Below are 14,846 nucleotides of genomic sequence, written 5' to 3'. Positions count from 1 at the left end.
AGGACAGTATCGTGCAGTGATATCAATGGGACAGTATCGTGCAGTGTTATCAGTAGGACATTATCGTGCAGTGTTATCAGTCGGACAGTATCGTGCAGTGTTATCAGTGGCCAGTATCGTGCAGTGTTATCATTGGGACAGTATCACGCAGTGTTATCAGTGGGACAGTATTGTGCAATGTTATCAGTGGGACAGTAGCGTGCAGTGTTATCAGTGGGACAGTATCACGCATTGTTATCAGTGGGACAGTATCGTGCAATGTTATCAGTGGGACAGTATCGTGCAATGTTATCAGTGGGACAGTAGCGTGCAGTGTTATCAGTGGGACAGTATCGTGCAGTGTTATCAGTGAGACAGTATCGTGCAGTGTTATCAGTGGGACAGTATTGTGCATTGTTATCAATGGGACAGTATCACGCAGTGTTATCAGTGGGACAGTATCGTGCAGTGTGATCAGTAGGACAGTATCGTGCAGTGATATCAATGGGACAGTGTCGTGCAGTGTTATCAGTAGGACAGTATCGTGCAGTTTTATCAGTGGGATAGTACCGTGCAGTGTTATCAGTGAGACAGTATCGTGCAGTGTTATCAGTGAGAAAGTATCGTGCTGTGTTATCAGTGGGACAGTATCGTGCAGTGTTATCAGTGAGACAGTGTCGTGCAGTGTTATCATTGGGACAGTATCGTGCAGTGTTATCAGTGGGACAGTATCGGGCAGTGTTATCAGCAGGACATTATCGTGCAGTGTTATCAGTCGGACAGTATCGTGCAGTGTTATCAGTGGCCAGTATCATGCAGTGTTATCAGTGGGACAGTATCGTGCAGTGATTTCAGTGAGACAGTATCACGCAGTGTTTTCAGTGGGACAGTATTGTGCAGTGTTATCAGTGGGACAGTATCGTGCAGTGTTATCAGTGAGTCAGTATCGTGCAGTTTTTTCTGTGGAACAGTATCGTGCAGTGTTATCAGTGGGACAGTATCGTGCAGTGATTTCAGTGAGACAGTATCACACAGTGTTATCAGTGGGACAGTATTGTGCAGTGTTATCAGTGGGACAGTATCGTGCAGTGTTATCAGTGAGTCAGTATCGTGCAGTTTTTTCTGTGGAACAGTATCGTGCAGTGTTATCAGTGAGACAGTATCACGCAGTATTATCAGTGGGACAGGATCACGCAGTGTTATCAGTGGGACAGTATCGTGCAATGTTATCAGTGGGACAGCGTGCAGTGTTATCAGTGGGACAGTATCGTGCAGTGTTATCAGTGAGACAGTATCGTGCAGTGTTATCAGTGTGACAGTATCGTGCGGTGTTATCAGTGAGACAGTGTCGTGCAGTGTTATCATTGGGACAGTATCGTGCAGTGTTATCAGTGGGACAGTATCGTGCAGTGATATCAATGGGACAGTGTCGTGCAGTGTTATCAGTAGGACAGTATCGTGCAGTTTTATCAGTGGGATAGTACCGTGCAGTGTTATCAGTGAGACAGTATCGTGCAGTGTTATCAGTGAGAAAGTATCGTGCTGTGTTATCAGTGGGACAGTATCGTGCAGTGTTATCAGTGAGACAGTGTCGTGCAGTGTTATCATTGGGACAGTATCGTGCAGTGTTATCAGTGGGACAGTATCGGGCAGTGTTATCAGCAGGACATTATCGTGCAGTGTTATCAGTCGGACAGTATCGTGCAGTGTTATCAGTGGCCAGTATCATGCAGTGTTATCAGTGGGACAGTATCGTGCAGTGATTTCAGTGAGACAGTATCACGCAGTGTTTTCAGTGGGACAGTATTGTGCAGTGTTATCAGTGGGACAGTATCGTGCAGTGTTATCAGTGAGTCAGTATCGTGCAGTTTTTTCTGTGGAACAGTATCGTGCAGTGTTATCAGTGGGACAGTATCGTGCAGTGATTTCAGTGAGACAGTATCACACAGTGTTATCAGTGGGACAGTATTGTGCAGTGTTATCAGTGGGACAGTATCGTGCAGTGTTATCAGTGAGTCAGTATCGTGCAGTTTTTTCTGTGGAACAGTATCGTGCAGTGTTATCAGTGAGACAGTATCACGCAGTATTATCAGTGGGACAGGATCACGCAGTGTTATCAGTGGGACAGTATCGTGCAATGTTATCAGTGGGACAGCGTGCAGTGTTATCAGTGGGACAGTATCGTGCAGTGTTATCAGTGAGACAGTATCGTGCAGTGTTATCAGTGGGACAGTGTTGTGCATTGTTATCAATGGGACAGTATCACGCAGTGTTATCAGTGGGACAGTATCGTGCAGTATTATCGGTGGGAAAGTATTGTGCAGTGTTATCAGTAGGACAGTGTCGTGGAGTGTTATTGGTGGGACAGTATCATGCAGTGTTATCAGTGGGACAGTGTCGTGCAGTGTTATCAGTGAGACAGTATCGTGCAGTGTTATCAGTGAGACAGTATCGTGCAGTGTTATCAATGGGACAGACTCGTGCAGTGTTATCAGTGGGACAGACTCGTGCAGTATTATCAGTGGGACAGACTCTTGCAGTGTTATCAGAGGGACAGACTCGTGCAGTGTTATCAGTAGGACAGTATCGTGCAGTGTTATCAGTGGGACAGTATCGTGCAGTGTTATCAGTGTGACAGTATCGTGCGGTGTTATCAGTGGGACAGTATCGTGCAGTGTGATCAGTAGGACAGTATCGTGCGGTGTTATCAGTGGGACAGTATCGTGCAGTGTTATCAGTGAGACAGTATCGTGCAGTGTTATCAGTGAGACAGTATCGTGCAGTGTTATCAATGGGACAGACTCGTGCAGTGTTATCAGTGGGACAGACTCGTGCAGTGTTATCAGTGGGACAGACTCGTGCAGTGTTATCAGAGGGACAGACTCGTGCAGTGTTATCAGTGGGACAGTATCGTGCAGTGTGATCAGTAGGACAGTATCGTGCAGTTTTATCAGTGGGATAGTACCGTGCAGTGTTATCAGTGGGACAGTATCGTGCAGTGTTATCAGTAAGACAGTATCGTGCAGTTTTATCGGTGAGACAGTGTCGTGCAGTGTTATCGGTGAGACAGTATCGTGCAGTTTTATCGGTGAGACAGTGTCGTGCAGTGTTATCGGTGAGACAGTATCGTGCAGTGTTATCAGTGAGACAGTATCGTGCAGTGTTATCAGTGAGAAAGTATCGTGCTGTGTTATCAGTGGGACAGTATCGTGCAGTGTTATCAGTGAGACAGTGTCGTGCAGTGTTATCATTGGGACAGTATCGTGCAGTGTTATCAGTGGGACAGTATCGGGCAGTGTTATCAGCAGGACATTATCGTGCAGTGTTATCAGTCGGACAGTATCGTGCAGTGTTATCAGTGGCCAGTATCGTGCAGTGTTATCAGTGGGACAGTATCGTGCAGTGATTTCAGTGAGACAGTATCACGCAGTGTTATCAGTGGGACAGTATTGTGCAGTGTTATCAGTGGGACAGTATCGTGCAGTGTTATCAGTGAGTCAGTATCGTGCAGTTTTTTCTGTGGAACAGTATCGTGCAGTGTTATCAGTGGGACAGTATCGTGCAGTGATTTCAGTGAGACAGTATCACGCAGTGTTATCAGTGGGACAGTATTGTGCAGTGTTATCAGTGGGACAGTATCGTGCAGTGTTATCAGTGAGACAGTATCGTGCAGTGTTATCAGTGAGACAGTATCACGCAGTATTATCAGTGGGACAGTATCACGCAGTGTTATCAGTGGGACAGTATCGTGCAATGTTATCAGTGGGACAGCGTGCAGTGTTATCAGTGGGACAGTATCGTGCAGTGTTATCAGTGGGACAGTATTGTGCATTGTTATCAATGGGACAGTATCACGCAGTGTTATCAGTGGGACAGTATCGTGCAGTATTATCGGTGGGAAAGTATCGTGCAGTGTTATCAGTAGGACAGTGTCGTGGAGTATTATTGGTGGGACAGTATCATGCAGTGTTATCAGTGGGACAGTGTCGTGCAGTGTTATCAGTGAGACAGTATCGTGCAGTGTTATCAGTGAGACAGTATCGTGCAGTGTTATCAGTGGGACAGACTCGTGCAGTGTTATCAGTGGGACAGACTCTTGCAGTGTTATCAGAGGGACAGACTCGTGCAGTGTTATCAGTAGGACAGTATCGTGCAGTGTTATCAGTGGGACAGTATCGTACAGTGTTATCAGTGTGACAGTATCGTGCGGTGTTATCAGTGGGACAGTATCGTGCAGTGTGATCAGTAGGACAGTATCGTGCGGTGTTATCAGTGGGACAGTATCGTGCGGTGTTATCAGTGTGACAGTATCGTGCAGTGTTATCAGTAGGACAGTTTCGTGCGGTGTTATCAGTGTGACAGTATCGTGCAGTGTGATCAGTAGGACAGTATCGTGCGGTGTTATCAGTGGGACAGTATCGTGCAGTGTGATCAGTAGGACAGTATCGTGCATTGTTATCAGTAGGACAGTATCGTGCAGTGATATCAATGGGACAGTATCGTGCAGTGTTATCAGTAGGACATTATCGTGCGGTGTTATCAGTGTGACAGTATCGTGCTGTGTGATCAGTAGGACAGTATCGTGCGGTGTTATCAGTGGGACAGTATCGTGCAGTGTGATCAGTAGGACAGTATCGTGCGGTGTTATCAGTGGGACAGTATCGTGCGGTGTTATCAGTGTGACAGTATCGTGCAGTGTTATCAGTAGGACAGTTTCGTGCGGTGTTATCAGTGTGACAGTATCGTGCAGTGTGATCAGTAGGACAGTATCGTGCGGTGTTATCAGTGGGACAGTATCGTGCAGTGTGATCAGTAGGACAGTATCGTGCATTGTTATCAGTAGGACAGTATCGTGCAGTGATATCAATGGGACAGTATCGTGCAGTGTTATCAGTAGGACATTATCGTGCAGTGTTATCAGTCGGACAGTATCGTGCAGTGTTATCAGTGGCCAGTATCGTGCAGTGTTATCAGTAGGACAGTATCGTGCAGTGTTATCAGTGGGACAGTATCGTGCAGTGTTATCAGTGGGACAGTATCGTGCAGTGATATCAATGGGACAGTATCGTGCAGTGTTATCAGTGGGACAGTATCGTGCAGTGTTATCAGTGTGACAGTATCGTGCGGTGTTATCAGTTGGACAGTATCGTGCAGTGTGATCAGTAGGACAGTATCGTGCGGTGTTATCAGTCGGACAGTATCGTGCAGTGTTATCAGTGGCCAGTATCGTGCAGTGTTATCAGTAGGACAGTATCGTGCAGTGTTATCAGTAGGACAGTATCGTGCATTGTTATCAGTAGGACAGTATCGTGCAGTGATATCAATGGGACAGTATCGTGCAGTGTTATCAGTAGGACATTATCGTGCAGTGTTATCAGTCGGACAGTATCGTGCAGTGTTATCAGTGGCCAGTATCGTGCAGTGTTATCAGTGGGACAGTATCACGCAGTGTTATTAGTGGGACAGTATTGTGCAATGTTATCAGTGGGACAGTAGCGTGCAGTGTTATCAGTGGGACAGTATCACGCATTGTTATCAGTGGGACAGTATCGTGCAATGTTATCAGTGGGACAGTATCGTGCAATGTTATCAGTGGGACAGTAGCGTGCAGTGTTATCAGTGGGACAGTATCGTGCAGTGTTATCAGTGAGACAGTATCGTGCAGTGTTATCAGTGGGACAGTATTGTGCATTGTTATCAATGGGACAGTATCACGCAGTGTTATCAGTGAGACAGTATCGTGCAGTGTTATCAGTGAGAAAGTATCGTGCTGTGTTATCAGTGGGACAGTATCGTGCAGTGTTATCAGTGAGACAGTGTCGTGCAGTGTTATCATTGGGACAGTATCGTGCAGTGTTATCAGTGGGACAGTATCGGGCAGTGTTATCAGCAGGACATTATCGTGCAGTGTTATCAGTCGGACAGTATCGTGCAGTGTTATCAGTGGCCAGTATCATGCAGTGTTATCAGTGGGACAGTATCGTGCAGTGATTTCAGTGAGACAGTATCACGCAGTGTTTTCAGTGGGACAGTATTGTGCAGTGTTATCAGTGGGACAGTATCGTGCAGTGTTATCAGTGAGTCAGTATCGTGCAGTTTTTTCTGTGGAACAGTATCGTGCAGTGTTATCAGTGGGACAGTATCGTGCAGTGATTTCAGTGAGACAGTATCACGCAGTGTTATCAGTGGGACAGTATTGTGCAGTGTTATCAGTGGGACAGTATCGTGCAGTGTTATCAGTGAGTCAGTATCGTGCAGTTTTTTCTGTGGAACAGTATCGTGCAGTGTTATCAGTGAGACAGTATCACGCAGTATTATCAGTGGGACAGGATCACGCAGTGTTATCAGTGGGACAGTATCGTGCAATGTTATCAGTGGGACAGCGTGCAGTGTTATCAGTGGGACAGTATCGTGCAGTGTTATCAGTGAGACAGTATCGTGCAGTGTTATCAGTGGGACAGTGTTGTGCATTGTTATCAATGGGACAGTATCACGCAGTGTTATCAGTGGGACAGTATCGTGCAGTATTATCGGTGGGAAAGTATCGTGCAGTGTTATCAGTAGGACAGTGTCGTGGAGTGTTATTGGTGGGACAGTATCATGCAGTGTTATCAGTGGGACAGTGTCGTGCAGTGTTATCAGTGAGACAGTATCGTGCAGTGTTATCAGTGAGACAGTATCGTGCAGTGTTATCAATGGGACAGACTCGTGCAGTGTTATCAGTGGGACAGACTCGTGCAGTGTTATCAGTGGGACAGACTCTTGCAGTGTTATCAGAGGGACAGACTCGTGCAGTGTTATCAGTAGGACAGTATCGTGCAGTGTTATCAGTGGGACAGTATCGTGCAGTGTTATCAGTGTGACAGTATCGTGCGGTGTTATCAGTGGGACAGTATCGTGCAGTGTGATCAGTAGGACAGTATCGTGCGGTGTTATCAGTGGGACAGTATCGTGCGGTGTTATCAGTGTGACAGTATCGTGCAGTATTATCGGTGGGAAAGTATCGTGCAGTGTTATCAATGGGACAGTCTCGTGCAGTGTTATCAGTAGGACAGTGTCGTGGAGTGTTATTGGTGGGAAAGTATCATGCAGTGTTATCAGTGGGACAGTGTCGTGCAGTGTTATCAGTGAGACAGTATCGTGCAGTGTTATCAGTGAGACAGTATCGTGCAGTGTTATCAATGGGACAGACTCGTGCAGTGTTATCAGTGGGACAGACTCGTGCAGTGTTATCAGTGGGACAGACTCGTGCAGTGTTATCAGAGGGACAGACTCGTGCAGTGTTATCAGTGGGACAGTATCGTGCAGTGTGATCAGTAGGACAGTATCGTGCAGTTTTATCAGTGGGATAGTACCGTGCAGTGTTATCAGTGGGACAGTATCGTGCAGTGTTATCAGTAAGACAGTATCGTGCAGTTTTATCGGTGAGACAGTGTCGTGCAGTGTTATCGGTGAGACAGTATCGTGCAGTTTTATCGGTGAGACAGTGTCGTGCAGTGTTATCGGTGAGACAGTATCGTGCAGTGTTATCAGTGAGACAGTATCGTGCAGTGTTATCAGTGAGAAAGTATCGTGCTGTGTTATCAGTGGGACAGTATCGTGCAGTGTTATCAGTGAGACAGTGTCGTGCAGTGTTATCATTGGGACAGTATCGTGCAGTGTTATCAGTGGGACAGTATCGGGCAGTGTTATCAGCAGGACATTATCGTGCAGTGTTATCAGTCGGACAGTATCGTGCAGTGTTATCAGTGGCCAGTATCGTGCAGTGTTATCAGTGGGACAGTATCGTGCAGTGATTTCAGTGAGACAGTATCACGCAGTGTTATCAGTGGGACAGTATTGTGCAGTGTTATCAGTGGGACAGTATCGTGCAGTGTTATCAGTGAGTCAGTATCGTGCAGTTTTTTCTGTGGAACAGTATCGTGCAGTGTTATCAGTGGGACAGTATCGTGCAGTGATTTCAGTGAGACAGTATCACGCAGTGTTATCAGTGGGACAGTATTGTGCAGTGTTATCAGTGGGACAGTATCGTGCAGTGTTATCAGTGAGACAGTATCGTGCAGTGTTATCAGTGAGACAGTATCACGCAGTATTATCAGTGGGACAGTATCACGCAGTGTTATCAGTGGGACAGTATCGTGCAATGTTATCAGTGGGACAGCGTGCAGTGTTATCAGTGGGACAGTATCGTGCAGTGTTATCAGTGGGACAGTATTGTGCATTGTTATCAATGGGACAGTATCACGCAGTGTTATCAGTGGGACAGTATCGTGCAGTATTATCGGTGGGAAAGTATCGTGCAGTGTTATCAGTAGGACAGTGTCGTGGAGTATTATTGGTGGGACAGTATCATGCAGTGTTATCAGTGGGACAGTGTCGTGCAGTGTTATCAGTGAGACAGTATCGTGCAGTGTTATCAGTGAGACAGTATCGTGCAGTGTTATCAGTGGGACAGACTCGTGCAGTGTTATCAGTGGGACAGACTCTTGCAGTGTTATCAGAGGGACAGACTCGTGCAGTGTTATCAGTAGGACAGTATCGTGCAGTGTTATCAGTGGGACAGTATCGTGCAGTGTTATCAGTGTGACAGTATCGTGCGGTGTTATCAGTGGGACAGTATCGTGCAGTGTGATCAGTAGGACAGTATCGTGCGGTGTTATCAGTGGGACAGTATCGTGCGGTGTTATCAGTGTGACAGTATCGTGCAGTGTTATCAGTAGGACAGTTTCGTGCGGTGTTATCAGTGTGACAGTATCGTGCAGTGTGATCAGTAGGACAGTATCGTGCGGTGTTATCAGTGGGACAGTATCGTGCAGTGTGATCAGTAGGACAGTATCGTGCATTGTTATCAGTAGGACAGTATCGTGCAGTGATATCAATGGGACAGTATCGTGCAGTGTTATCAGTAGGACATTATCGTGCGGTGTTATCAGTGTGACAGTATCGTGCAGTGTGATCAGTAGGACAGTATCGTGCGGTGTTATCAGTGGGACAGTATCGTGCAGTGTGATCAGTAGGACAGTATCGTGCGGTGTTATCAGTGGGACAGTATCGTGCGGTGTTATCAGTGTGACAGTATCGTGCAGTGTTATCAGTAGGACAGTTTCGTGCGGTGTTATCAGTGTGACAGTATCGTGCAGTGTGATCAGTAGGACAGTATCGTGCGGTGTTATCAGTGGGACAGTATCGTGCAGTGTGATCAGTAGGACAGTATCGTGCATTGTTATCAGTAGGACAGTATCGTGCAGTGATATCAATGGGACAGTATCGTGCAGTGTTATCAGTGGGACAGTATTGTGCATTGTTATCAATGGGACAGTATCACGCAGTGTTATCAGTGGGACAGTATCGTGCAGTGTGATCAGTAGGACAGTATCGTGCAGTGATATCAATGGGACAGTATCGTGCAGTGTTATCAGTAGGACAGTATCGTGCAGTTTTATCAGTGGGATAGTACCGTGCAGTGTTATCAGTGGGACAGTATCGTGCAGTGTTATCAGTGAGACAGTATCGTGCAGTGTTATCAGTGGGACAGTATTGTGCATTGTTATCAATGGGACAGTATCACGCAGTGTTATCAGTGGGACAGTATCGTGCAGTGTGATCAGTAGGACAGTATCGTGCAGTGATATCAATGGGACAGTATCGTGCAGTGTTATCAGTAGGACAGTATCGTGCAGTTTTATCAGTGGGATAGTACCGTGCAGTGTTATCAGTGAGACAGTATCGTGCAGTGTTATCAGTGAGAAAGTATCGTGCTGTGTTATCAGTGGGACAGTATCGTGCAGTGTTATCAGTGAGACAGTGTCGTGCAGTGTTATCATTGGGACAGTATCGTGCAGTGTTATCAGTGGGACAGTATCGGGCAGTGTTATCAGCAGGACATTATCGTGCAGTGTTATCAGTCGGACAGTATCGTGCAGTGTTATCAGTGGCCAGTATCATGCAGTGTTATCAGTGGGACAGTATCGTGCAGTGATTTCAGTGAGACAGTATCACGCAGTGTTTTCAGTGGGACAGTATTGTGCAGTGTTATCAGTGGGACAGTATCGTGCAGTGTTATCAGTGAGTCAGTATCGTGCAGTTTTTTCTGTGGAACAGTATCGTGCAGTGTTATCAGTGGGACAGTATCGTGCAGTGATTTCAGTGAGACAGTATCACGCAGTGTTATCAGTGGGACAGTATTGTGCAGTGTTATCAGTGGGACAGTATCGTGCAGTGTTATCAGTGAGTCAGTATCGTGCAGTTTTTTCTGTGGAACAGTATCGTGCAGTGTTATCAGTGAGACAGTATCACGCAGTATTATCAGTGGGACAGGATCACGCAGTGTTATCAGTGGGACAGTATCGTGCAATGTTATCAGTGGGACAGCGTGCAGTGTTATCAGTGGGACAGTATCGTGCAGTGTTATCAGTGAGACAGTATCGTGCAGTGTTATCAGTGGGACAGTGTTGTGCATTGTTATCAATGGGACAGTATCACGCAGTGTTATCAGTGGGACAGTATCGTGCAGTATTATCGGTGGGAAAGTATCGTGCAGTGTTATCAGTAGGACAGTGTCGTGGAGTGTTATTGGTGGGACAGTATCATGCAGTGTTATCAGTGGGACAGTGTCGTGCAGTGTTATCAGTGAGACAGTATCGTGCAGTGTTATCAGTGAGACAGTATCGTGCAGTGTTATCAATGGGACAGACTCGTGCAGTGTTATCAGTGGGACAGACTCGTGCAGTGTTATCAGTGGGACAGACTCTTGCAGTGTTATCAGAGGGACAGACTCGTGCAGTGTTATCAGTAGGACAGTATCGTGCAGTGTTATCAGTGGGACAGTATCGTGCAGTGTTATCAGTGTGACAGTATCGTGCGGTGTTATCAGTGGGACAGTATCGTGCAGTGTGATCAGTAGGACAGTATCGTGCGGTGTTATCAGTGGGACAGTATCGTGCGGTGTTATCAGTGTGACAGTATCGTGCAGTATTATCGGTGGGAAAGTATCGTGCAGTGTTATCAATGGGACAGTCTCGTGCAGTGTTATCAGTAGGACAGTGTCGTGGAGTGTTATTGGTGGGAAAGTATCATGCAGTGTTATCAGTGGGACAGTGTCGTGCAGTGTTATCAGTGAGACAGTATCGTGCAGTGTTATCAGTGAGACAGTATCGTGCAGTGTTATCAATGGGACAGACTCGTGCAGTGTTATCAGTGGGACAGACTCGTGCAGTGTTATCAGTGGGACAGACTCGTGCAGTGTTATCAGAGGGACAGACTCGTGCAGTGTTATCAGTGGGACAGTATCGTGCAGTGTGATCAGTAGGACAGTATCGTGCAGTTTTATCAGTGGGATAGTACCGTGCAGTGTTATCAGTGGGACAGTATCGTGCAGTGTTATCAGTAAGACAGTATCGTGCAGTTTTATCGGTGAGACAGTGTCGTGCAGTGTTATCGGTGAGACAGTATCGTGCAGTTTTATCGGTGAGACAGTGTCGTGCAGTGTTATCGGTGAGACAGTATCGTGCAGTGTTATCAGTGAGACAGTATCGTGCAGTGTTATCAGTGAGAAAGTATCGTGCTGTGTTATCAGTGGGACAGTATCGTGCAGTGTTATCAGTGAGACAGTGTCGTGCAGTGTTATCATTGGGACAGTATCGTGCAGTGTTATCAGTGGGACAGTATCGGGCAGTGTTATCAGCAGGACATTATCGTGCAGTGTTATCAGTCGGACAGTATCGTGCAGTGTTATCAGTGGCCAGTATCGTGCAGTGTTATCAGTGGGACAGTATCGTGCAGTGATTTCAGTGAGACAGTATCACGCAGTGTTATCAGTGGGACAGTATTGTGCAGTGTTATCAGTGGGACAGTATCGTGCAGTGTTATCAGTGAGTCAGTATCGTGCAGTTTTTTCTGTGGAACAGTATCGTGCAGTGTTATCAGTGGGACAGTATCGTGCAGTGATTTCAGTGAGACAGTATCACGCAGTGTTATCAGTGGGACAGTATTGTGCAGTGTTATCAGTGGGACAGTATCGTGCAGTGTTATCAGTGAGACAGTATCGTGCAGTGTTATCAGTGAGACAGTATCACGCAGTATTATCAGTGGGACAGTATCACGCAGTGTTATCAGTGGGACAGTATCGTGCAATGTTATCAGTGGGACAGCGTGCAGTGTTATCAGTGGGACAGTATCGTGCAGTGTTATCAGTGGGACAGTATTGTGCATTGTTATCAATGGGACAGTATCACGCAGTGTTATCAGTGGGACAGTATCGTGCAGTATTATCGGTGGGAAAGTATCGTGCAGTGTTATCAGTAGGACAGTGTCGTGGAGTATTATTGGTGGGACAGTATCATGCAGTGTTATCAGTGGGACAGTGTCGTGCAGTGTTATCAGTGAGACAGTATCGTGCAGTGTTATCAGTGAGACAGTATCGTGCAGTGTTATCAGTGGGACAGACTCGTGCAGTGTTATCAGTGGGACAGACTCTTGCAGTGTTATCAGAGGGACAGACTCGTGCAGTGTTATCAGTAGGACAGTATCGTGCAGTGTTATCAGTAGGACAGTATCGTGCAGTGTTATCAGTGGGACAGTATCGTGCAGTGTTATCAGTGTGACAGTATCGTGCAGTGTTATCAGTGGGACAGTATCGTGCAGTATTATCGGTGGGAAAGTATCGTGCAGTGTTATCAGTAGGACAGTGTCGTGGAGTGTTATTGGTGGGACAGTATCATGCAGTGTTATCAGTGGGACAGTATCGGGCAGTGTTATCAGCAGGACATTATCGTGCAGTGTTATCAGTCGGACAGTATCGTGCAGTGTTATCAGTGGCCAGTATCGTGCAGTGTTATCAGTGGGACAGTATCGTGCAGTGATTTCAGTGAGACAGTATCACGCAGTGTTATCAGTGGGACAGTATTGTGCAGTGTTATCAGTGGGACAGTATCGTGCAGTGTTATCAGTGAGTCAGTATCGTGCAGTTTTTTCTGTGGAACAGTATCGTGCAGTGTTATCAGTGGGACAGTATCGTGCAGTGATTTCAGTGAGACAGTATCACGCAGTGTTATCAGTGGGACAGTATTGTGCAGTGTTATCAGTGGGACAGTATCGTGCAGTGTTATCAGTGAGACAGTATCGTGCAGTGTTATCAGTGAGACAGTATCACGCAGTATTATCAGTGGGACAGTATCACGCAGTGTTATCAGTGGGACAGTATCGTGCAATGTTATCAGTGGGACAGCGTGCAGTGTTATCAGTGGGACAGTATCGTGCAGTGTTATCAGTGGGACAGTATTGTGCATTGTTATCAATGGGACAGTATCACGCAGTGTTATCAGTGGGACAGTATCGTGCAGTATTATCGGTGGGAAAGTATCGTGCAGTGTTATCAGTAGGACAGTGTCGTGGAGTATTATTGGTGGGACAGTATCATGCAGTGTTATCAGTGGGACAGTGTCGTGCAGTGTTATCAGTGAGACAGTATCGTGCAGTGTTATCAGTGAGACAGTATCGTGCAGTGTTATCAGTGGGACAGACTCGTGCAGTGTTATCAGTGGGACAGACTCTTGCAGTGTTATCAGAGGGACAGACTCGTGCAGTGTTATCAGTAGGACAGTATCGTGCAGTGTTATCAGTAGGACAGTATCGTGCAGTGTTATCAGTGGGACAGTATCGTGCAGTGTTATCAGTGTGACAGTATCGTGCAGTGTTATCAGTGGGACAGTATCGTGCAGTATTATCGGTGGGAAAGTATCGTGCAGTGTTATCAGTAGGACAGTGTCGTGGAGTGTTATTGGTGGGACAGTATCATGCAGTGTTATCAGTGGGACAGTGTCGTGCAGTGTTATCAGTGAGACAGTATCGTGCAGTGTTATCAGTGAGACAGTATCGTGCAGTGTTATCAATGGGACAGACTCGTGCAGTGTTATCAGTGGGACAGACTCGTGCAGTGTTATCAGTGGGACAGACTCTTGCAGTGTTATCAGAGGGACAGACTCGTGCAGTGTTATCAGTAGGACAGTATCGTGCAGTGTTATCAGTGGGACAGTATCGTGCAGTGTTATCAGTGTGACAGTATCGTGCGGTGTTATCAGTGGGACAGTATCGTGCAGTGTGATCAGTAGGACAGTATCGTGCGGTGTTATCAGTGGGACAGTATCGTGCGGTGTTATCAGTGTGACAGTATCGTGCAGTATTATCGGTGGGAAAGTATCGTGCAGTGTTATCAATGGGACAGTCTCGTGCAGTGTTATCAGTAGGACAGTGTCGTGGAGTGTTATTGGTGGGAAAGTATCATGCAGTGTTATCAGTGGGACAGTGTCGTGCAGTGTTATCAGTGAGACAGTATCGTGCAGTGTTATCAGTGAGACAGTATCGTGCAGTGTTATCAATGGGACAGACTCGTGCAGTGTTATCAGTGGGACAGACTCGTGCAGTGTTATCAGTGGGACAGACTCGTGCAGTGTTATCAGAGGGACAGACTCGTGCAGTGTTATCAGTGGGACAGTATCGTGCAGTGTGATCAGTAGGACAGTATCGTGCAGTTTTATCAGTGGGATAGTACCGTGCAGTGTTATCAGTGGGACAGTATCGTGCAGTGTTATCAGTAAGACAGTATCGTGCAGTTTTATCGGTGAGACAGTGTCGTGCAGTGTTATCGGTGAGACAGTATCGTGCAGTTTTATCGGTGAGACAGTGTCGTGCAGTGTTATCGGTGAGACAGTATCGTGCAGTGTTATCAGTGAGACAGTATCGTGCAGTGTTATCAGTGAGAAAGTATCGTGCTGTGTTATCAGTGGGACAGTATCGTGCAGTGTTATCAGTGAGACAGTGTCGTGCAGTGTTATCATTGGGACAGTATCGTGCAGTGTTATCAGTGGGAC

The 14,846-nt window shown here is 46.6% G+C and overlaps 1 protein-coding gene across 1 annotated transcript in view; it reads left to right on the top strand.

Annotated features, from left to right (window-relative positions):
- Positions 1-14,846, top strand: part of LOC147110843 (voltage-dependent calcium channel subunit alpha-2/delta-2-like) — a 2,842,873-nt gene that overhangs the window by 1,710,839 nt on the left and 1,117,188 nt on the right. The gene's annotated exons all lie outside the window — the stretch shown is intronic.

This window comes from Somniosus microcephalus, chromosome 11 (genome assembly GCF_052327205.1).
Source record: "Somniosus microcephalus isolate GS21.2 chromosome 11, FLI_Smic_1.0, whole genome shotgun sequence".
Classification (NCBI taxonomy): domain Eukaryota; kingdom Metazoa; phylum Chordata; class Chondrichthyes; order Squaliformes; family Somniosidae; genus Somniosus; species Somniosus microcephalus.
Note: the sequence above shows the minus strand (reverse complement) of the source record. Positions and strands in the feature narration are given on the sequence as shown.